Consider the following 20,050-nt stretch of genomic DNA (forward strand, 5'->3'; position numbering starts at 1 on the left):
GGGTAACTCCTGCAAACAAGAAGCACAGTCCATTAATTTTACATCCACACAAATGTTTCGGGGTCACTTGCTATGGATTAAAAATGTGATCTAATGTGGTACCTGCTCCATAGGGGTTGCTTGATACCATCTTGCTTGACATCCATGTTTACAGGCTGCAGGGTTAATAAGAAAACAAATCCATTTAGTACTTCTGGCCAAATAGACGAAACTATTTTGATTTATGCATGTTACATAGTAGAGGGCACAACAAAACATAAATTATGCTTAAAGTATAGCAGTACTGAGTTATGATAATCAAGGAACTAATAAGGTTGAACAAAAATGAAGCTTCGAATTTATTCACTAGCTTGTCCAACTCACATGCATTCAAGTTCGTTAATGGAAAAAGCAATAAGTGCTGAAAGCTCAAGTGAATTAGAATTACTAGAAAAGAAACTACATTTCCCGAATAAAATTTAGTACATTTTCACTAGATTCGAGTTTAAGGGAAACAAATTCAATTTCAAATTTTAGAAGAACAACAAAAATAAAAGGACTATAAAATAATGGTGAGAAGACCGAGAATTCTTTGATGTAATTGTGTTGTTTCTTCTGAAAACTGCCACAGAAAACTAGAATTCTGAAATGGGTAAGTCTGAGAAATAAACCTGGGGATGATCATCAGTAAAACAAAAAAAAATATAGTTAATGAACCATATGAGATTCCCATAGAAGTATGGAAGGGTGCAGGAAATGTAAGAGTTTGTATGGTTTGTCCTCAGTAACAGAGTATAATAATTATAGATGTATCAAGCTCATGAGTCATACTATGAACTTGTATCAGGTGGTCACCGAACTAAGGTTGAGAAGTTGTTCTAAAGTGTGAGAATTAATTTGGCTTTATGAACAGAAGTTGACTATGGAAGCTATATTCCACAAAAGAAGTTTGGTGAAAATGTACAACTAGCCAAAATATGACCAACATATGGTTTCCATGGATCTTAAGAAAGCGTACGAGAGAGTCTCAAGAGAGGTTCTCTAGTTCAAATTGGAGAAGTGTACAACTAGCCAAAATATGACCAACATATGGTTTCCATGGACCTTGAGAAAGCTTATGATAGAGTATCAAGAGAGGTTCTCTAGTTCAAATTGGAGAAGTAGAAGATTCATGCCAAGAATATTCATGCAACTAAAGACATGTGTAATGAAGTGGTTATGGCTGTGAAGAACCTTGATAGGGGAATCAAGAGAAATTCCTATAATTGTTTAGTTAACAATCTTCTTTGAGTCCTTATCTTTTTACCTTAGTAATAGATAAGCTTAACCAAGCATATACAGAGGAGATCACCTGATGAGAGGGAGTAAATATTAAGTTGGAACTATGCGAAGTACACGAGAAGATGATGCAACGTAAATTTCAAAATAGTCAAAGCTAATATAGACGTTGAAGTATGTCTTGGAGGATGCCAGTACCTTTGTCTAAATGCCTCCTAAAATTAGGATTTATAACTCATGATACATAAAATATGGCAGAGGAATGATGTCAGACATAAGAGACTAACAAACAGATTGTATATTGATATTCAAAATGGAAGAGGCTAACAAACAGATTGTATAATCATCTGACCTTACAAAGATGGAAGAGACTAACAAACAGGGAAGAGACTAACAATATACTACTACCCTAACTAGACCAACCAAGCACTGCGGTAGAAAAATCCCAAATAACCACCACGAACAGAAATTTAACCTAGAAATTAATTCATCACAAACATGAATAATAGAAATTTAATCCAGAAATTTACTTACATCGCATGTGCGAGACGGAATAGAACGACGAGACGGAACAACACTGTGCAAGAAGGAACGACGAGACAGAACGACGCTGTGTGAGACGGTAGAGGAACGAGAGCGCTCGGAAGGGATGAACAGTGGAGGAAGCCACTCCTTGTTTCCGGCGCCTTAAGAAGTGGAATGACCGGCGGTGTGCGAGGTGACGGTGCAAGGTGGAGATGGCAGTGTGCAAGGTGGAGGTTGGCGGCTATGGAGAAAATAAAACCTAGAAATAAGGAAGCAGAGAAAGCATACGATAAAAGAGTTATGGTTTTATTAATTAGGTAAAATTCTTATATTTAAACGTTTTATATTTTTTATAATTAGTAAATGCTTGACAAGTAATACAATGGTTCAGATGGTTAAGACATTAGATAATAGTTTGATAGGTTAGAGCTTGGAACCTCTGTATTTACATTTTAGTTCATTTTATTTTTAATTAACTTATTGGGTTAAGTTTATAATCAGTGAGTGGTTGACAAGAAATACAATGGCTCAAATTGTTAAGATATTAGCTAATGTTTTGACAGGTTAGAGGTTCAAACCTTCGTATTTACATTTTAGTTCATTTTATTTTTAATTACATTCGATCCTTCATTTTTACACTTTAAGTATATATTTTTCAGTTCATTTTATTTTTAGTTAAATTATATGAGATAAGTTTTTAAGTTTATATATATATATATATATATATATATATATATATGTACAGGATATTTAATTTTCATCATTTTTGTAATTTTTTAGTTTTTTAAGAAATATGTAGAAACTAAGAAAAAAAATATGAAGAAAAAATATTTATATTTAAATAGTAGTTCGTATTAGTTGTGTCGCACTTTATAAAGGAGCGACTAAAAGATAACACACTACTTGTGTCGCTTTTATAAAAGCGTGTCACAAAGATAAAACACTCCTTGTGTCATTTTAGTAAAAGCGCGTCACAAGCTTACTCTTGTGTCGCACTAAAAGACAGGCGATACAAGAACTAACTCATTTGTGACGCACGCTCTCCAAGCGTGACACAAGTAATGACACAGAATACTTAGTTGTGTCGCGTTTAAAGAACGCGCGACACTAGTTGCTCTGTTGTGTCGCCTTCTCTTCAAGCGCGACACAAGAGGTGCGACACAAGTGACCATTTCTGTACTAGTGTTGGAAGGTATTTGGGTGTCCCTTTGCACCACTACCGAATCTCCAAAGCAACCTACTAATATGTTCTAGACAGAGTGTATAAGAAACTGGCAGGCTGGAAATCTTGTTGTCTTAATTTTGCTGGAAGAGTGACTCTTGCTAAATCAGTACTCAACGGAGTCCCGTCATACATTATGCAAACCACTCTTCTCCCGATTACGATTTGTAACCGATTGGACTCATGTAGTCGTTGTTTTATTTAGGCATCCACCGGAACAACCCGTAAGATTCACTTGGTAAATTAGGGAGTAGTGTGCCAGAAAAAACAGAATGGTGGCTTGGGCATCCGCATAGCGAGGCAAGCAAACCTTGCTATGATTACCAAACTCACCCGACAGGTCCTTACTTGAAGGGAGATGATTTGGGTCTATGTTCTTCATGAGAAGTATGGAGGGAGGTGTGAGGGGATGGAGATTTTTACATCTAATGCGTCTCAGTCCCTAACCTGGCAAAGTATTATAGCGGGAAGTTGTGTCTTATCTAAGGGCATCAGGAAGCTCATTTTTAATGGACGAACAACGCATTTCTGGACTGATGTATGGTGCGGGAATACTGAATTAGTTCATACTACTGTTACTCCGATTCCTCCAGACCACTTACCTCATATGGTGGATGACTATTGGAGGATTGACTCGGATAGCTAGGATTGGGATGCTATTCGATACCTGGTAAATGCAACTACCCTACTGAAAATTGCCTCCTTTGCAGTGTGCCCGTCTAGCGAAACGCCAGATACATGGTTCTGGTCTGCGAGTTCAAGTGGTGTCTATATGGTCAAAACTGGATATGAAGCTCTAATGAAGGAGAAAAGCGCCCCGTCCTTACCAATTTGGAACTTGATCTGAAATTTAAAGGCTCTAGAAAAAATTAAATTCTTCTTGTGGCTACCGGGACACGATAGCATCTTATGTAACGTAGTGCGGGTTAAGTGGAATCTATCGGCAACTAACACTGTATCAGATGCAGCAGAGTCGAATCGACAACTCACCTCTTTCGAGATTGTGAGCAGATCCGGAGGTTCTGGATGCAAGTAATTCCGCCTAGGATACACGGGGAGTTCTTTGGGGCCAACATCAGAGAGTGGGTTTTGAGGAACCTGTGCTTCAAAGGGAATTATGGAGTGATCCCATGGCCATTGTTTTTCACGTGTTGCCTTTGGTGGCTTTGGAGGTTTCGTAATGATCTTGTATTCAACGCCACGGAATTCCCTCAGAATGCTCTAGCTTTCATTAGACGTTATTTTTAGGAATTTATTGATGCGAATTCTGATCCATATGCGTCTGTTCGTGGAGCTCTAAGGACTATTTGGGTGGCATGGACACCGCCAGGCACGGGATGGGTGAAAGTTAACACGGACGGTGCGTGTAAGGGTAATCTTGGGCCTGCTTCTGTTGGGGGCCTTATTAGGGATGCACAGGGCCTTTGGTGTGGCGGTTTAGAAGCAAATATCGGCTATTGTACCTCGGTAGTTGCAGAATTATTGGTTCTTTATTTTGGTTTATATATTGCCTGGACCGAGGGATTTAAGCGAGTTATCTTTGAATTAGGCTTCCAAGTTGTGATTCGGTTTATGACTGGAGACGCGGAACCACATCATCCCTTTGCCTGGTTGATTAAGAGATGCTTAGATTATCGAGATAGGGCCTGGGAAATTTCCTTTATTCACAGCTACAGAGAAGGTAATAGGGCAATGGACTGGCTGGTGAACTATGCAGGTTCTTGTTCTTTGGATCACCATAAGTTTGGTGTGCCTCCTGCAAGCCTCTAGGGGATCTTGCTGATGACAGTAGAGGCTCCGTGTTAAGTAGAGTTGTCCACTTTTAGTTCCTTGTTGTTGCTTTTTCCTTTTTTCTTTTCTTTATCTGGGCGCGTGAGCCTTCCACTTTTACCAAAAAAAAAAAAGACTATACATAGTTTCTTATTTATTTCTATAAGGGTTGGTTTTTTTAGAGAGAGAAGCACATCATTTACTATGTTCTCTAACTTTGACATCAACGATTTATAGGAAGAAAATCATTCTCTCATTATAACTGGTTTTTTACATTTTTATCATGGTAAAGGAACATCAATCTTATGATTAATACCCTCATCGAAGGAATATCATGATTCATATCATCTTTAAAGGAACATCAACCACCACCCTAAAGTTGTTAATCTCATAGTTAATATTTTTATCAAAGGAAGTGGCGGAGCCAGGATTTGAGATTAGGGGGGCTAATTTTAGCCTAACATTGTCAAAAAAAAAAAAATCATGTGTACATATAAAAATTAAAGATAAAACTATATAGAAAATTAATTCTATTGTAGAAAGTAATCTTTACAGATACGATACCGATAAATATATATAACTATTTTTAAAAATAAATAAGCTACTGACAATCTATAATCTAGTGATAGTTGGCAATAGTGTTCTCTGAAACCGAATATTATGAAAACCCCTAATTTATGAACTCAATTCAAAATCACAAATTAAATCCCTAAATTTATATCACAAAACCTCTAATTTATAACACCATTTATAAACTCAATTCAAAATCATAACTTAAACTTCTAAATTTATATCAAAAGATCACTAAATTTATACCACAATACAAAACCCCTAATTTATAAACCCAATTAAAAGTCATAATTAAACTCCTAAATTTATCTCATAATTTAACCCTAAATTAGGAAATTCTCAATTAATCAAAATTTGCATTACTAAATTAAATGAAACCACACAAATAATACTAATAATTCATAAAAAAAACATCAAATTAGATATATAATAAGCTAAATTAGAAGTTTTAGAATAAAATGCACACAAATGATGAGTAACCTAAAAAAATTAAATATTAAACAATTAAGAGAAAAAACAAGACAATAAAAGAATTACCTTAGTTTAATATATTAGCTTGGTAAGAGAAGGCAACAAAATAATGCCTAATAATAATACATATATTAAATGTGAGAAGAAGATAAAGGAAGAAGAAAAAAGAATGGATGTTGGTTGGTCGAAGAAAGAGGGAGGCAGAAAAAGACAGGAGCAGCGCAGGAGGAAATAAGAAAGTGAAGAGAAAATAAGAAGGAGCATGGACATCACGTGTATTGAATCTAATGTTTTTTAAACTGGGCCCAGACAAAACGGCGTCGTTTTGACTGGGCCCAATTTAAGAAAAAAATTAGTGCCCAGCCCAACATTAATTGGGCAGGGCACTATGTTCTGTTTCTTCTTCGTTGAAGAAACGAAGAAGAAATACAGGGGCTGTAGCCATCTCCAATAATGGAGAAGAGGGGGGGCTGAACAGGGGCGGAAAAGTACCCTCCCTAGGGGTTTCGTCGGAGCTGGGGGGCTTCGGCTCCTCCAAGCTCCAGGCTGTCTCCGCCCCTAAGGAATGTTAATGGTCATAAGGTTGTTAATCTCATAATTAATACCTTCATCAAATGAAAATCAACGGAGGTTATTAATCTCACAATTAATACATTTATTATATGAAGGTCAACGCTCACCTTAATGTTGTCAATCTCACGATTAATACTACCAAGCTCTCAACGATTGATAGGCTACAATAGATGGCACCGTTTGTGAAAAATTGATCAAAAAGTCATTGTTTTGCTTTCTTTTAAATCTACATAAATCTCTAAAGAAATTTGAAATTGCATATTCTCGGATGACTAGTGGTGAATACATGATTTTTCGATTAGGGGACCGAACTTGTTCAAAAAAATTTCATATATATACGTGTTATAATCAGAGTGGTCAAGAATCAATTTTTAAGTACCAATGTAAAACTTTTTAAAATTAAGTTATATTGTGTTTAAGATTCTTAACATATAAAAAAAAGTTGTGTCTAATAGAAAAAATCGGATTTAGGGAGCGCTTAATAGAGGAAAAAAGAAAATTGGATTTAAGAATGGTCTAACAGGCCAAAAAATTTAAAATGTTGGATTTAGAGAGGGCATAACATGCCAACAAAATTGGAATTCTGGATTTAGAGACAGCCTAACATGCCAAAAAAAAAATGAAATTTTAGATTTAAAGAGGGTCTAACGGGACTTTGTGCCAATTTTTGGGGTACTAATTCAGCATCGGATCTAAATTTATTGGAAATAAAGGGCCGGAACCGCCACAGCCTCAAATTTTGTGGAGATGGGGGGCCGAAACTAATCGTGGTCGTGGTGGTTCCTGCGGCCTAAGGGGCCCGGGCCCCCTTTGTCTCCACCCCTGCAGATGACCATACGCAACATAAAGATCGATAAAAACAAGTTGAGAACCAACTTAAGACATCGGGAACTATTGCACCTATAGTCCCCTTAACTGAGTATGAGCTTTAAAAAAGAAGTTTGATGAAAATAATAACAAACTAAAAAAAATTATGCTTTTTCTCCAACAAACATTTACTCAAGATACACTTCTCCAAATCTCCAACATAGAGAAAAACATCATGTAGATTAACCATGAAAAAATGAAACCTCTTCAAAAGCATTGCCAAGAAATGATGGCGGAGAATTTATATTTCATGTAAAAAATATGAAAAAAAGTGATCGAGAAAGCCATGAAGGAGAAAAGTTTAGTCTCAACCAATGAATATCAACAACCTTTTACTAAAAAGATCATGAATAAATATCTTCCTAAGAAATTCAAGATGCCTCGACTAGCCACGTATTCAGGTAAAGGTGACCCTCGTGACCATGTGAAAAACTACAAGATTGTGATGTTATTGCATGGATGTGATGATGTAATAATGTGTTGAGCATTCCCTATCATTTTGACAAAACATACTCATACATGGTTCAACAATTTGGAAAAAGATCTGTTGGAATTGGAACTGGAACTAGAAAAACAGGAAAAGACCGAACCAAAAAGAAATGGGCAGAGTCGCGGACAATGTCGCTTTCTTTAAGACGTTCGTGGAACTGTCGAAAAATTACAAGCAGTATGAACTCCGGTCGCCTCTAGGATAAAACAACCCTTTTTTAATACGAAATTGTATTGCAACCGTACAATTTTATTTCTGTCTACACTCAGTAATTAGCTCAGTTTGCTCAGTTTCGAAAAAATGAATGAATGAATTAATGCTCTGTGTAAACCAGTCTCTCACACATAGAAAGCCCATTTCTTAACGTTCCCTATCATTGAGCATTGTCTTTTCTTAACATTCATTTTCTTAACATTCCCTATCATTGAATACGTGCTCAACACATTATTACACTCTATCTCTGACATTATATCACGCCATAACCTTTTCAGAGTGTAGTTCTAGTAGCCCGTGCGTTTATAGCCATGCACGTCTATCCCGGTATAATGAATGCTCTAGAGTTTTGCCCTAAACTCATAGGAAGCGGCCTCACTTCCACATTCACATAGGTGAGTCTATCAAAAGTACTCCTATAGCTATGTACTTCACTCCAAATGGAGTATAGACGTCATTAAGAGTTTCTATTATCTCAACCTCACATCGCTTCAGGATATTCATGCTTCAAATTGCATGATCTGACACATATTATATCACAACTTGTTATTACCCATTGAACCTATTTCTTGGGATCTCCAGTCTATAGGTTGGGTTACCATTGTGTGTAACTCATCACTGTAGGTGCATAAATCCCATACTCTTTGCTGTATTCTAGACTTTCTCTCTAGCCAACCTTTTCGTCAAAGGATCGGCTAAATTCTCTTCTGAGCGTATGTGATACACTTTAACAGCTCCTTTAGTGAGTAGCTTTCTCACAGTGTTGTGCTTACGACGTATCTGTCGTTTCTTATCGTTGTAATAACGATTCTGAATCTTAGCAATATCCGTGGTACTATCGCAGTGGATCAATACAGCTAGAATCAGTTTTTTCCATAGGGGAATCTCAGCTAACAGACTTCTTAACCAACTTACTTCTTCACTAGCCATAGCTAGTGTAATAAGTTCTGATTCCATAGTTGATTGAGCTAGAATAGTCTATTTCTTAGACTTCCATGAAACAGCACCACCAGCTATATTGAAAATATAGCCACTAGCAGCCTTGGAATCATCTGATAAGATATTCTAGTCAGCATCACTATATCCTTCAAGGACTGCTGGAAACCTTTGATAATGTAATCCAAGTTTCATGGTTCTTTTAAGGTATCTCATGACCCTTTCTATAGCATTCCAATGCTCCACACTAAGTCTACTAGTAAATCTGCATACCAATCCTACGACATACGCGATGTCGGGTCTAGTACAATCAGTGGCATAACGAAGGCTGCCAATTATGCTAGCATACTCTGATTGTCTTACACTGTCTCTAGTGTTCTTAAAAAGTTTTATACTAGGGTCATAAGGTGTACATGCAGGTTTACAATCAAAGTAGTTATATTTCCTTAGAATCTTCTCAATGTAGTGAGATTGATCTAAAGAAATTCCAGTTTCAGACCTAGTTATCTTTATGCCAAGAATGACGTTCGCTTCTCCTAGATCTTTCATGTCAAAGTTTTCACATAGCATTGACTTAACAGAATTCACAACATGAATATTAGATCCAAAAATAAGCAAGTCATCAACATATAAGCATATAATGGTGCAGACACCATTTTCACGGGTAAATCACATACGTAGTGTATAACCTTTATCCATTTTCACACTTTGGTGTACAACCTTCAATTTTGCACACTAAAGTGTACATCCTTTTGGTGACCTCCCACTAAAGTGTACAGCAGGTAATTGTGACCGGTCAACCCGAAGTCAACGCGCCACTTCAGCAATTTAACTTTTCTAAAAATAAAAAATTAACCCAATTAGTATAAAATTACTTTTATACCCTTTATAATATCATCTTCTTCAACCTCCATCCTTAGTTTCATTCTACCATATTTTCAAAAACTATTTCTCTCTCTTCAACCTCCATCTTTATTTTCTTTCTACTCAATTTTTAAAAATTATTTATCTCTCTAACTCTCATCTCTCTCTTATTTTCTCTCTCATCCATTTTCTTTTTTTAAGCATCACTTCTCTCTCTAACTCTTCCATCTCTCTCTCTAATTCTCCATTTCTCTCTCTAACTATTCCATCTCTCTCTAAATCTCCATTTCTTAAAATAGACTCAACTTCAGTGATACTAGATGCATTTCATGTAAGAAACAAGTTGCAAATAATCAATTCCAGACAAGGTGATTCAGCAGTGTTGGTTAAAAAATATTATTTGATTGCAATGAGGATTATTACAAATTTACACTTCGTTTGTTGTAACAAGAAGAAAAGGTTAAATAAAAAACTGGATAAAGCATATACATTATTATTATCAACAACTATCCAATAGAAATGAATTTTTCAACATGAAAATCTCACATACTGGGGTGGCAATGGCATTTTTCCTCTTCTTTTTCGATTTTAAATGAATTTAACAAAAAAACAGCAACCACGGCAGAACAAAAAAACAAAGGAAAGAGCAGCAAAATTACAGGGAAAAAAAGAAAGAAAAAAGGAAAAAAAAAGAGGAACACCATTTTCGTACATTTCAAAAAAAGAGTTAGAGAGAGAGGAGGGAAATTAGAGAGAGAGATGGGAGAGTTAGAGAGAGAAAGGGAGAATTAGAGAGAGATGGAAGGTTTAGAGAGAGAAATTGTGCTTATAAAACAAAAATGGAGGAGAGAGAATGAGAGAGAAATAATTTTTGAAAATGGAGTAGAAAAAAAATAAGGAGGAAGCACTACAACAAATCATTACTTGCGTCACGAATTATGCCACGAGAATTCTAAATTCGTGGCATATTTACATTTAGCCACGGGAAAAAGAGAATCCTGTAAAAACTTTAGGTTACTTGATATATTTATGCTACGAGTAATTGTTTTTCGTGGCAAAAATATACTTATGCCACGAATTTTGCCACGATAATTTTTTTTCGTGGCTAAATCTATTTATGCCACGGAAAAAATTTACATGTGGCATAAAATTACTTATGGTACATATATATTATTAAAGTCCTTATATTTATCTTAATCAACTCTTTAGTCCCTCCATACATTTGTTTTTGCATAGTAAACTAAATTTTCATTAATTATATAAAGGGATAAAGTGCAAAAATACCTCTAACGTTTATAGGCAGAAACAATTTTACTCTTAACGTCTAAAATGATGCAATTTTACCCCTAACATTGGCAACCAAGAGCAACTTTACCCATAATGTTGGTAAGTTGGATCAATTTAGACATTATTACAAAACACAGATATGTTGTTCTTATTCTGTATCAATTGCACATAAGTTGATTCTAAAAAAAAAGATTTCATATTTTTTATGATTTAATAACCGAATTTAAGATTAGTATTTTCAAATTAGGTGAAATATTTGGATTTTTTTGTCTAACTCGTACAAAATACAATATATTTTAATTTTTTTTTTTTTAAAAATTCACATTTAATCATATGTTTGTGATATGTTACTAACAAGTGATAAAATGACGTACATTTGAAGTGTAGATGATAAGATTAATGACCGAAAAGACAATTCGTTGGATAATTTCTCCAATTGACCTAATTTGACAATGTTAGGAATAAAATTGCACATGGCCGCCAATATTAAGAGTAAAATTGCACCATTTTAGACGTTAAGGGTAAAATTGCTCCTGGGTGTAAACATTAAAGGTATTTTGCACCTTATCCCTTGTATAAATAAAAACTTATCTTTTTATAGTTTTTAAATATAATTAATATTTGTAATGAAAATTTGTTGTAGTATAATATATTATACTTAATATAAAGAACATTATCTATTCACTTCTTTATTACTTATTTAATATAATATTTTCAACTAAAAAAACATTTTATTCATTTATAAGGGAGGCGGGAATTTCATTTATTCTCCCTCCAATTTTTTCATTATCAAATGTTCTCAAATTAAAAGTGTATGTATCCCTCTTTCTTTCTCTCTCTCTCTCTTTCTCTCTGGATCTTCACCTCACCCATCTCTCTATTCCCACCCTCTCACCATTTCAATTTACTCATGACTTTAACTCTAGGATTCTTGATGGAAAAAAACGTCAGTTTTATCCCCCATTGAACCAATAGGTCATTAGCTGTTAAAAATCGGGCTCTTTCTTTGGTGTTTTGGACGGCGGCAGCAACAAGCGCCGAATTTCTCTTTAATTGAGGTGAGTTAACTATTAATTTTAAATGGATTTAAGGATTTTGAATGGGTTTGCTTTAATCTGATATTTTATACTAGACGAGTCTTTGCTTAGGGTTAGGGATTTTGAATGGGTTTAGGGAAATCTCCAATATCTGTATGCTTTCTGGTGTTGCCCTGTAATTCTAGATGAGTTATTTATGTACTTTAACTTATCTTACTAATCTGTATGCTTTCTTATTCCTTTGATCATTTCTTTCTTTCTTAAATTACTGTTTCTTGCTTTCTAGATACAAATTGCATTGTGGACAAATTGCCAAGATGGGTTAGTTTAGCCAACGGAGAATTTCAAAGGCTTAGCTTGTAAGTGTATACTTCTATTTCATTATATCTTGCATCAAATTCTATTCTATTTGTATATTGGTTTTGTAAATATCCTAAATCTTAGGCAAACAATGCTTGATCCTACTGTTTTGTTAGCTCTCTTGTTTGGAAGTGAATTCTTTGAGGTTTACATAGGACATTTATCTGATTTGGAATGATGACCTCATACCAAGCAATTAGTTTATAACACTCATTTATAGGCAACATGCATACATCTGTTTAATTCCCAAAAAAGCAAGGTCATTTGTTCTTTTTCTCTCTGCAATAAGCTATATATTCTAATTCGCTCTGCTCCTAGGCATTTCCGTCTCTTACTTAGATTTGTGCTCATAGTCATTTTTATTATTTCAATTTTGTCGAATCATTTTTGTTGAATTCTGTGTTTCTATCAAGTTATGTTCTGAATGAGGTTCTAGTTGTGTCTACAAGTAATTGAGATGCCAACCAAGTGTTTTGTTTTTTGCTTCAGCTGGTGAAGGAGACATGGGGGTTGATGAGAAAGCATGTACAAGATTATGCTTTTATATTGGGGTTTTAGGTGCTGCTTGTTTTCTCTTTAAGGCTTACCAAGTTACCATGTAGCGTAATGATGTTGACCTTTGGTCTTACATTGTCAAAGCTTGTGATTCTTCTCCTACGATTTCGGGTAATTTCTCTCTCATATTCGTGCATATTAGCTATGAATTTTTTTACTAATGTGTTAAGATTCTGAACACAATGGATATTATTTGTTAGATTTTCTCCAAAGTAGTTTCACATGAGATATCTCAGTATTATGTGTATCTACCATTTTGAAATATGAATGAGGCAATTCAAACAAATAGTTTTCAGAGTGAATATTATAAAGATGTTGTGAAAGCTTCTTCAACATTAATTCCTTCTTTAGCAAAGGTCTCAAAGTATGGTATATTACCTTTCGAGGCACACCAAGCCCGTGTCTTTTTTTCTGAAACCACTCGACTATTTCCACCATCCACATCAACCTTATTTCCAAGGACAACAAATGGGAAATTCTCAGGATCTGAAGGACTTGCCTGAATAAGGAACTCCTCCCTCCAGTTATTAATATTATCAAATCTTTCCTGGCCAGTTGTATCCCAAATCTGTAGAGTCAATAGCCTATCTTCAAACTGCACTTCTTTAGTCAAGAAATCAGCTCCAATTGTTTCCTTGTATTGATTGCTAAACTTTTTATTTACATACTGATTCATCAAAGAGGTCTTCCTCACCCTGCTATCGCCAAGGATGATAACCTTCAAAAGAGTTCCTCGTCTGGAAGGCATGATAATTTAATAGTAGAAAAACAAATTCGATCGATCTGAAAGGGTATTTAATTTTCTTCTTGCTTCCGTTCTATAGGAGAAGACGGAAAAGAACAGTGAATTTTCCCTTTTTCGTTCCCCTTTTCTGTTTGATTCTACTGCTACTACGAGACGAAGACGGGCTGTTATTTTTTGTGACTTCGTTCTCTAAGTGTGTAATTATTCAATTTAGATGGTATTACTCATATTTGTTAAGACATCATTTTCTTCTTATTGTAGGCATCCAATTTAGAGGGCGAGCCTTGGCGCAACGGTAAAACGTTGTTGTCGTGTGACCAGAGGTCACGGGTTCGAGTCTTAGGAGCGGCCTCTTGCCAATTAAATTGGCAAGGGAAGGCTTGCCCCCAATACACCCTTGTGGTGGGACCCCTCCCCGGACCCTCGCTCAGCGGGGACGCGTAATGCGACCGGGCCGCCCTTTTTTTTTTTTTTTTTTGTAGGCATCCAATTTAGATGTTCTATTTTTCTTATTATATGCATTAATTTTCCTGTCAAATAAAAGGACCATGGAAAATATTGGTGGTGAATTAATTAGTACTTAAGTTACTTCTGATTTGGTGAATTAAAAATGTATTTGACTTGTTGTCATTTTTATTAGCTATTTTGTTGTTTGTATGCTACAAATAATGAGGTCATTCCATGTTATTTTGGATATTAGCTTTAAAATCTTACCTTTGGGTGGTTATATGTGATTTCTTTGTTCCTACATTGAATTTTTCTACTTCTTTGAGACATTTATTATCACTCTTTTACTCATGTTTTCTAATATCAGTTTTTTGGAACTTAAAGTCAGCATTTCTAAAGTGTTACAGATTGCAATTTTTATATCGGGATTTGGAGTTCGTAAGAAATTGGCTTCAAATGGAATTGTGGTGATTTTAACAGCCAAAGAAATTTTCACAGATTAGCAAATGAGAACATTGTAGCAATGCTTTTGAAGTTAGTAGCTATAAACTGGTATGGACTTTGCATTTGATTGTTCTTTTCATGCTTCCTGTGATATTTTGTCTACACTTGCTCTTATTGTTCCCAAATACGATCCTTATCTTCTTTTCTTATAAAAATTTATGATGGTTGTAAGGGCACATGTGAGCTTGTTCATTTTGACAGACACATAGTGGGATTTACATGGTTATAGTAAATAAAACAAATTTTAGTTTTAGCTTGTATGAATATATGCCTTTGCGAATGTCTTATTGTGTGGTTTAGTCATTGTCAAGTATGAATTGATTTTGAATGGTTAAGGTTTTATTTTCTGATTTATTTGTAATTAGTACTTTATCAATCTATTGGTGTAGATTATTGGTCATCTGATTTTATTTTCTAAATTATTTGTAATTAGCTCTTTGTTAATTTATTGGTTATTGGCCATCTGATTTTATGTTTCCAAGACCTCTTAAATACTTTTTCTTTTGTAATTTTACTTTAATGTTTCTTATAATAGGCACTGATTTTTGTAATGGGGGAGTTTGATCATATGCAAACTCAACCTCGGGCATTGGTAAAGCTACGAGAAGGTTTCGAAATGGAGTGGTGAATGGACAATATCAACGTACTGTGGTAGTAGAGGCCAAGTTGGTATAAGGAACATTATTGGGGAAAGGAACTTTAAAGTTTCTTATAATAGGCAGTGCTTCTTTGCCTACAATATTCAGGTTGGCCATTCAGCTTGCCTTATAATACATTTGCTAATGAAATTTGAGTACCAATTTGATACACTAACACATTATTTTTAGTCATATCACTATAAAATAAACTTTTTTTTTTCTCTTTTTAACATATGATTGTTTGGGATCTGTAGAAATCAACAAGGAGGTAGCGAAACGAGGAGGTAGTGGATCAGGGGTATATTGTAACTTTGAAAACTCATTATATTCAACTCTACGGATTTTTTTTTACTCTTATTGTGTGCATTATACTAACCAGGAATAAAATATGTGTTGTATGCCTTTACTTAAGGCTTAGAGTTTTTTTAACATTTTGATTTTTATTTGGAAGATTCTTTTTTTTTTTTTTTTATGTTGGTGAGAGTTTCTTTGTTGGATGATAAAATGATTCTTATTAATTTAATAATTATTTATTTTTCATTAAGAATAATTAAAATTTTGGACTTTGTTTATTTTTTTTTATTCTTTTGATCCAATTAATTTAATATAGCTCCCTTCAATCAAAAAGTTACTAATAATAATAATAAAAAGAAATTATAAATTCATTAAAAACAAATTACTAATATTTGATCAAGTTTGCCACGATCACGCTCGTGGCTAAGCAAAGTTCTAGTGAGATGTGTCTTATTTTTGCCATGGTTATGCTCGTGGCTAAGTGGGATTATTGCCATGGGTCGCAATGTCTTGCCACGATTTTACCTATGGCAAAGATATATGATTAGCCACGGAATTTCCTGTGGCATAAAAATCAATTTATGCCACGATCATTATTTTTCCGTGGCAACAATCTAGCCACGCTCACTTGCGCCACGGACGTGCCCATCTTGAATTCCCGTGGCTAAATAGTATAGCCACGGAAATATTACACTTGAGCCACGATTTTAACCATGGCGCAAGTGATGATTTGTTATAGTGAAGGTTGAAGAAGATGATGTTATAAAGGGTATAAAAGTAATTTTATATTAATTGGATTAATTTTTTATTTTTAGAAAAGTTAAATTGTTGAGGTGGCACGTTGACTTTGGGTTGACCGGTCACAATTACCTGTTGTACACTTTAGTGTGCAAAATTGAAGGTTGTACACCAAAGTGTGAAAATGGGTAAAGGTTGTACACCACGTATGTAATTTACCTCCATTTTCATATTTGTAGTAGATGCATTTATCACTTTCATTCACCTTAAAGCCATTTGAAATAACCAGGTTATCAAATTTTACGTGTCATTGCTTAGGTGCTTGTTTTAGCCCATATAAAGACTTATCTAACTTACATACCTTATGGGCAGAGTCGCGGACAATGTCGCTTTCTTTAAGACGTTCGCGGAACTGTCGGAAAATTACAAGCAGTATGAACTCCGGTCGCCTTTAGGATAAAACAACCCTCTTTAATACGAAATTGTATTGCAACCGTACAATTTCATTTTTGTCTACACTCAGTAATTAGCTCAGTTTTGAAAAAATGAATGAATGAATTAATGCTCTGTGTAAACCAGTCTCTCACACCTATGGAAAAAAGAGCTGTTGAGCTCTGATTCAGTGGAGAAGATGGTGGGAGAAAAATCAGGGAAGGTGGGTGAGACTGGGTTTGAGAGAGACACGTTCAGAAAAATAGACGTTAAGAAAAGACTAATTCAGACTGTATTTAATTAAATAAAAATTAAATATGAAATTAAAAAATAATAATAATAAATATTATTAGTTTTTTCAATAAAAAATTATAGATTTTACACCACACCACACCAACCCGGCCCCGTTCGGACGGCGGCGGTGCATGTGGTGGTCAACCAAGAGGTAGGTCCCCACCCTTTCACAAAAGTGGGTACCCCTTGGGACACACCCCAAGTGTGTGAGGACCTCCTTAATAAGTATCTCCACCAAGTACTTTGAAAGTCGTGTGAGATACTTTCCATCTTAAAACTCAAAGGTATGAGCTCTTTTTCATAAATTAAAATTGGGTCAAGCTCAACAAGATCCATATCTAGCTTCGATCAACTCAGAAAAGAATTCATGATGCTTTCATCATTAATAGTAGAAGAAAAATGGATGTTATTTCTCTGCTTACCATCGAGCAAGAAGATAAAGAAACTTTGTAAGACTATATAGGGAGGTGTCGTATAGCAACTTTGGAAATTCATGATCTTCAAGTTGGAATGGTAGTAATGTGAAATTTGATTTTGATACAATATGTTTGAGATGTGATTTATTGAAATTAATGTGAAATTCGATTTTGAATTGTATATAAGATATAATATATGTTTTGTATGTAATTAGAATAGGTTAGAAATTAAGTGTTAAATATCGTTTTTTAAAATTTGTCCAAGTAATTAAATTAATGTTCTTCATTTTAGATAATTTGTTTTTCTAATTATCCTAAGAAATGTCTAAGTTGTCAATATAACATGTTTTTCTCATCTCTTCCCCATACCTTTGGGGACCCTCAGGGCCGGCTCCAGGGGAGGCTGCCTAGGCGGCGGCTTAGGGCCTCCGACTTACGGGGTCCTCCGATCGAAATTTTTTTAAAATTTGATAATTATTAAAAAAAGTTTTGGTTAAAAGGTGTATAGAATTAAATATATAACAAGAAATAGTGCTAGCTTGAATGGTTAAGACATAGTGGAGATTTTTACAAGGGTGAGAGTTCAATTCCCTAGATTAACATTTTTTATTCACATTTTTTCTTATTTTTTCTTATTTTCTTTGACAACACAAATGTATAAATTATTACTTTGTTATTATAGTTATTTTTAATTTTTTAATTTTTTATTTTTTTATAAATTAGAAGATGAAATTCACTTATGAATTACAATTTGTAATTTGGTATAAAATGTTATTTAGACTCTGATTTATTTAAAATTTTAATATTTGACCACTAATTTATTATTTGGTCACATTTGGACCATAAACTATTCAAATTGATAAAATTCTACTTAATTATGATGAAGTCCTAGATTAGCATTTTTTATTCACATTTTTTCTTTTTTTTTCTTTTTTTCTTTGACAACACAAATGTATAAATTATTACTTTGTTATTATAGTTATTTTTAATTTTTAATTTTTTTATAAATTAGAAGATGAAATTCACTTATGAATTACAATTTGTAATTTGGTATAAAATGTTATTTAGACTCTGATTTATTTAAAATTTTAATATTTGACCACTAATTTATTATTTGGTCACATTTGGACCATAAACTATTCAAATTGATAAAATTCTACTTAATTATGATGAAGTCTTGATAAAATTATTTCCTTATAATATGTGGTGATATTTTGACATATGAGCTTGACATGTTGTACGTTTTAAAGTTGATTTATCCAAATAATTAATGAGATTAAAACAAGAAAAAAAATCTCTAAACTAAAATTTATCAAGTGTAATTATCAAAATATCATAATATATGTCAATAATTCTATTAAGTTTTCATCCAAATTGGATTGAAATTTCACCAATTGGGATAGTTCAGTGGCCTAATGATAAAATTTTGGATAGATCAAACGCTAAATGACAAGATTCTATAGATCAACCGATGTCCAAATAGTGATTTAAGCATGTAATTCATAATAAATACGCGACTCAACCAATTTTTAATCTCGAAGATAAATTCTTCTCTTCCTTTCCATAGAATCTTGCGAATAGGTTCAAGTTCAGCCGTCCAAGATTAATTTCCAGAAATTAATACTTTGTTGTCTGCTTGCTTCTCGCATGATTGGTGAGAAGAAACTTGATTTTAAATATATAAAAGAAAACTCGATTTTACATATACAAAAGTAAGAAGAATAATAATTTCTTAGCTTTATGTTATTATTATATGACTTGAATTGTAGTTAATAATATATTGGTTTTACTATTTAATATTTATTATTTCTAAAATAGTATTAGATTTAGATATGAAAAAAAGTGCACAGTGCGCCTAGGGCCTCCAAAATGCTGGAGACGGCCCTGGGGACCCTAGATAGACTGGCCCAAAAGTATGGTTTATGGGCCTTTGAGAACTATTTGAGATCCAATTTCATTATTTACTATATCAATTAGTAAATATCTTGTTTATTTATTTACGAACTTTGCTTGTGAACTTGTTTATGTACACAATTAAAGAGTTATATGAGAACAAACTTAATAAGTATAATTAACGATTTACTCATAAACAATTCATAGTCAGATAATTTTCTTAATGAACAAATTTCAAAGAAGATTTTGGGCTCGAACCCAGATCGAACTCGTTTATTTTCTAATGATCTGAGCTTTGTTTGTCAATAGCGACATAATTTATGTCATGGAGACTTTTAATACAGAACTCGGATGTCTCAACTCCTATTCTTCACAATTTATAAGTATTTTATACAATTTTATATTATTTTATTTAATTTCTATTACTCCAGTTTTAGGTGCCCGCTATAGTTACTTTGTTTTTTACAAAGTATCGTTGGTGAAAACCACACCAAGTAACGATACTTTGTAAAAAACAAAGTAACCATAGCGAACACCTCCAGTTTTATTACCATTGCATATTTTTATTTTGCATTAATCTAACAATACCTATATATATAAAATGAAATGAAAAGAAATTCCAAAACGCTAATGAAGGTAAGATTAGAGAGCA

At 33.9% G+C, this 20,050-nt stretch overlaps 1 long non-coding RNA gene across 2 annotated transcripts; it reads left to right on the plus strand.

Moving 5' to 3' along the window:
• The first annotated feature begins 11,835 nt into the window (after window positions 1-11,835).
• On the plus strand, window positions 11,836-15,821 carry LOC136221782 (uncharacterized). 2 transcript variants are annotated; one of them, XR_010685304.1, is made up of 6 exons: window positions 11,836-12,103; window positions 12,369-12,441; window positions 12,932-13,108; window positions 14,589-14,741; window positions 15,229-15,439; window positions 15,586-15,821. It is a non-coding gene; the product is annotated as an uncharacterized lncRNA (long non-coding RNA). The 2 variants fall into 2 exon arrangements; XR_010685305.1 differs by having other exon boundaries at window positions 14,597-14,741.
• Window positions 15,822-20,050: the final 4,229 nt, after the last annotated feature.

The sequence above is a fragment of the Euphorbia lathyris genome, chromosome 3 (genome assembly GCF_963576675.1).
Source record: "Euphorbia lathyris chromosome 3, ddEupLath1.1, whole genome shotgun sequence".
NCBI lineage: Eukaryota > Viridiplantae > Streptophyta > Magnoliopsida > Malpighiales > Euphorbiaceae > Euphorbia > Euphorbia lathyris.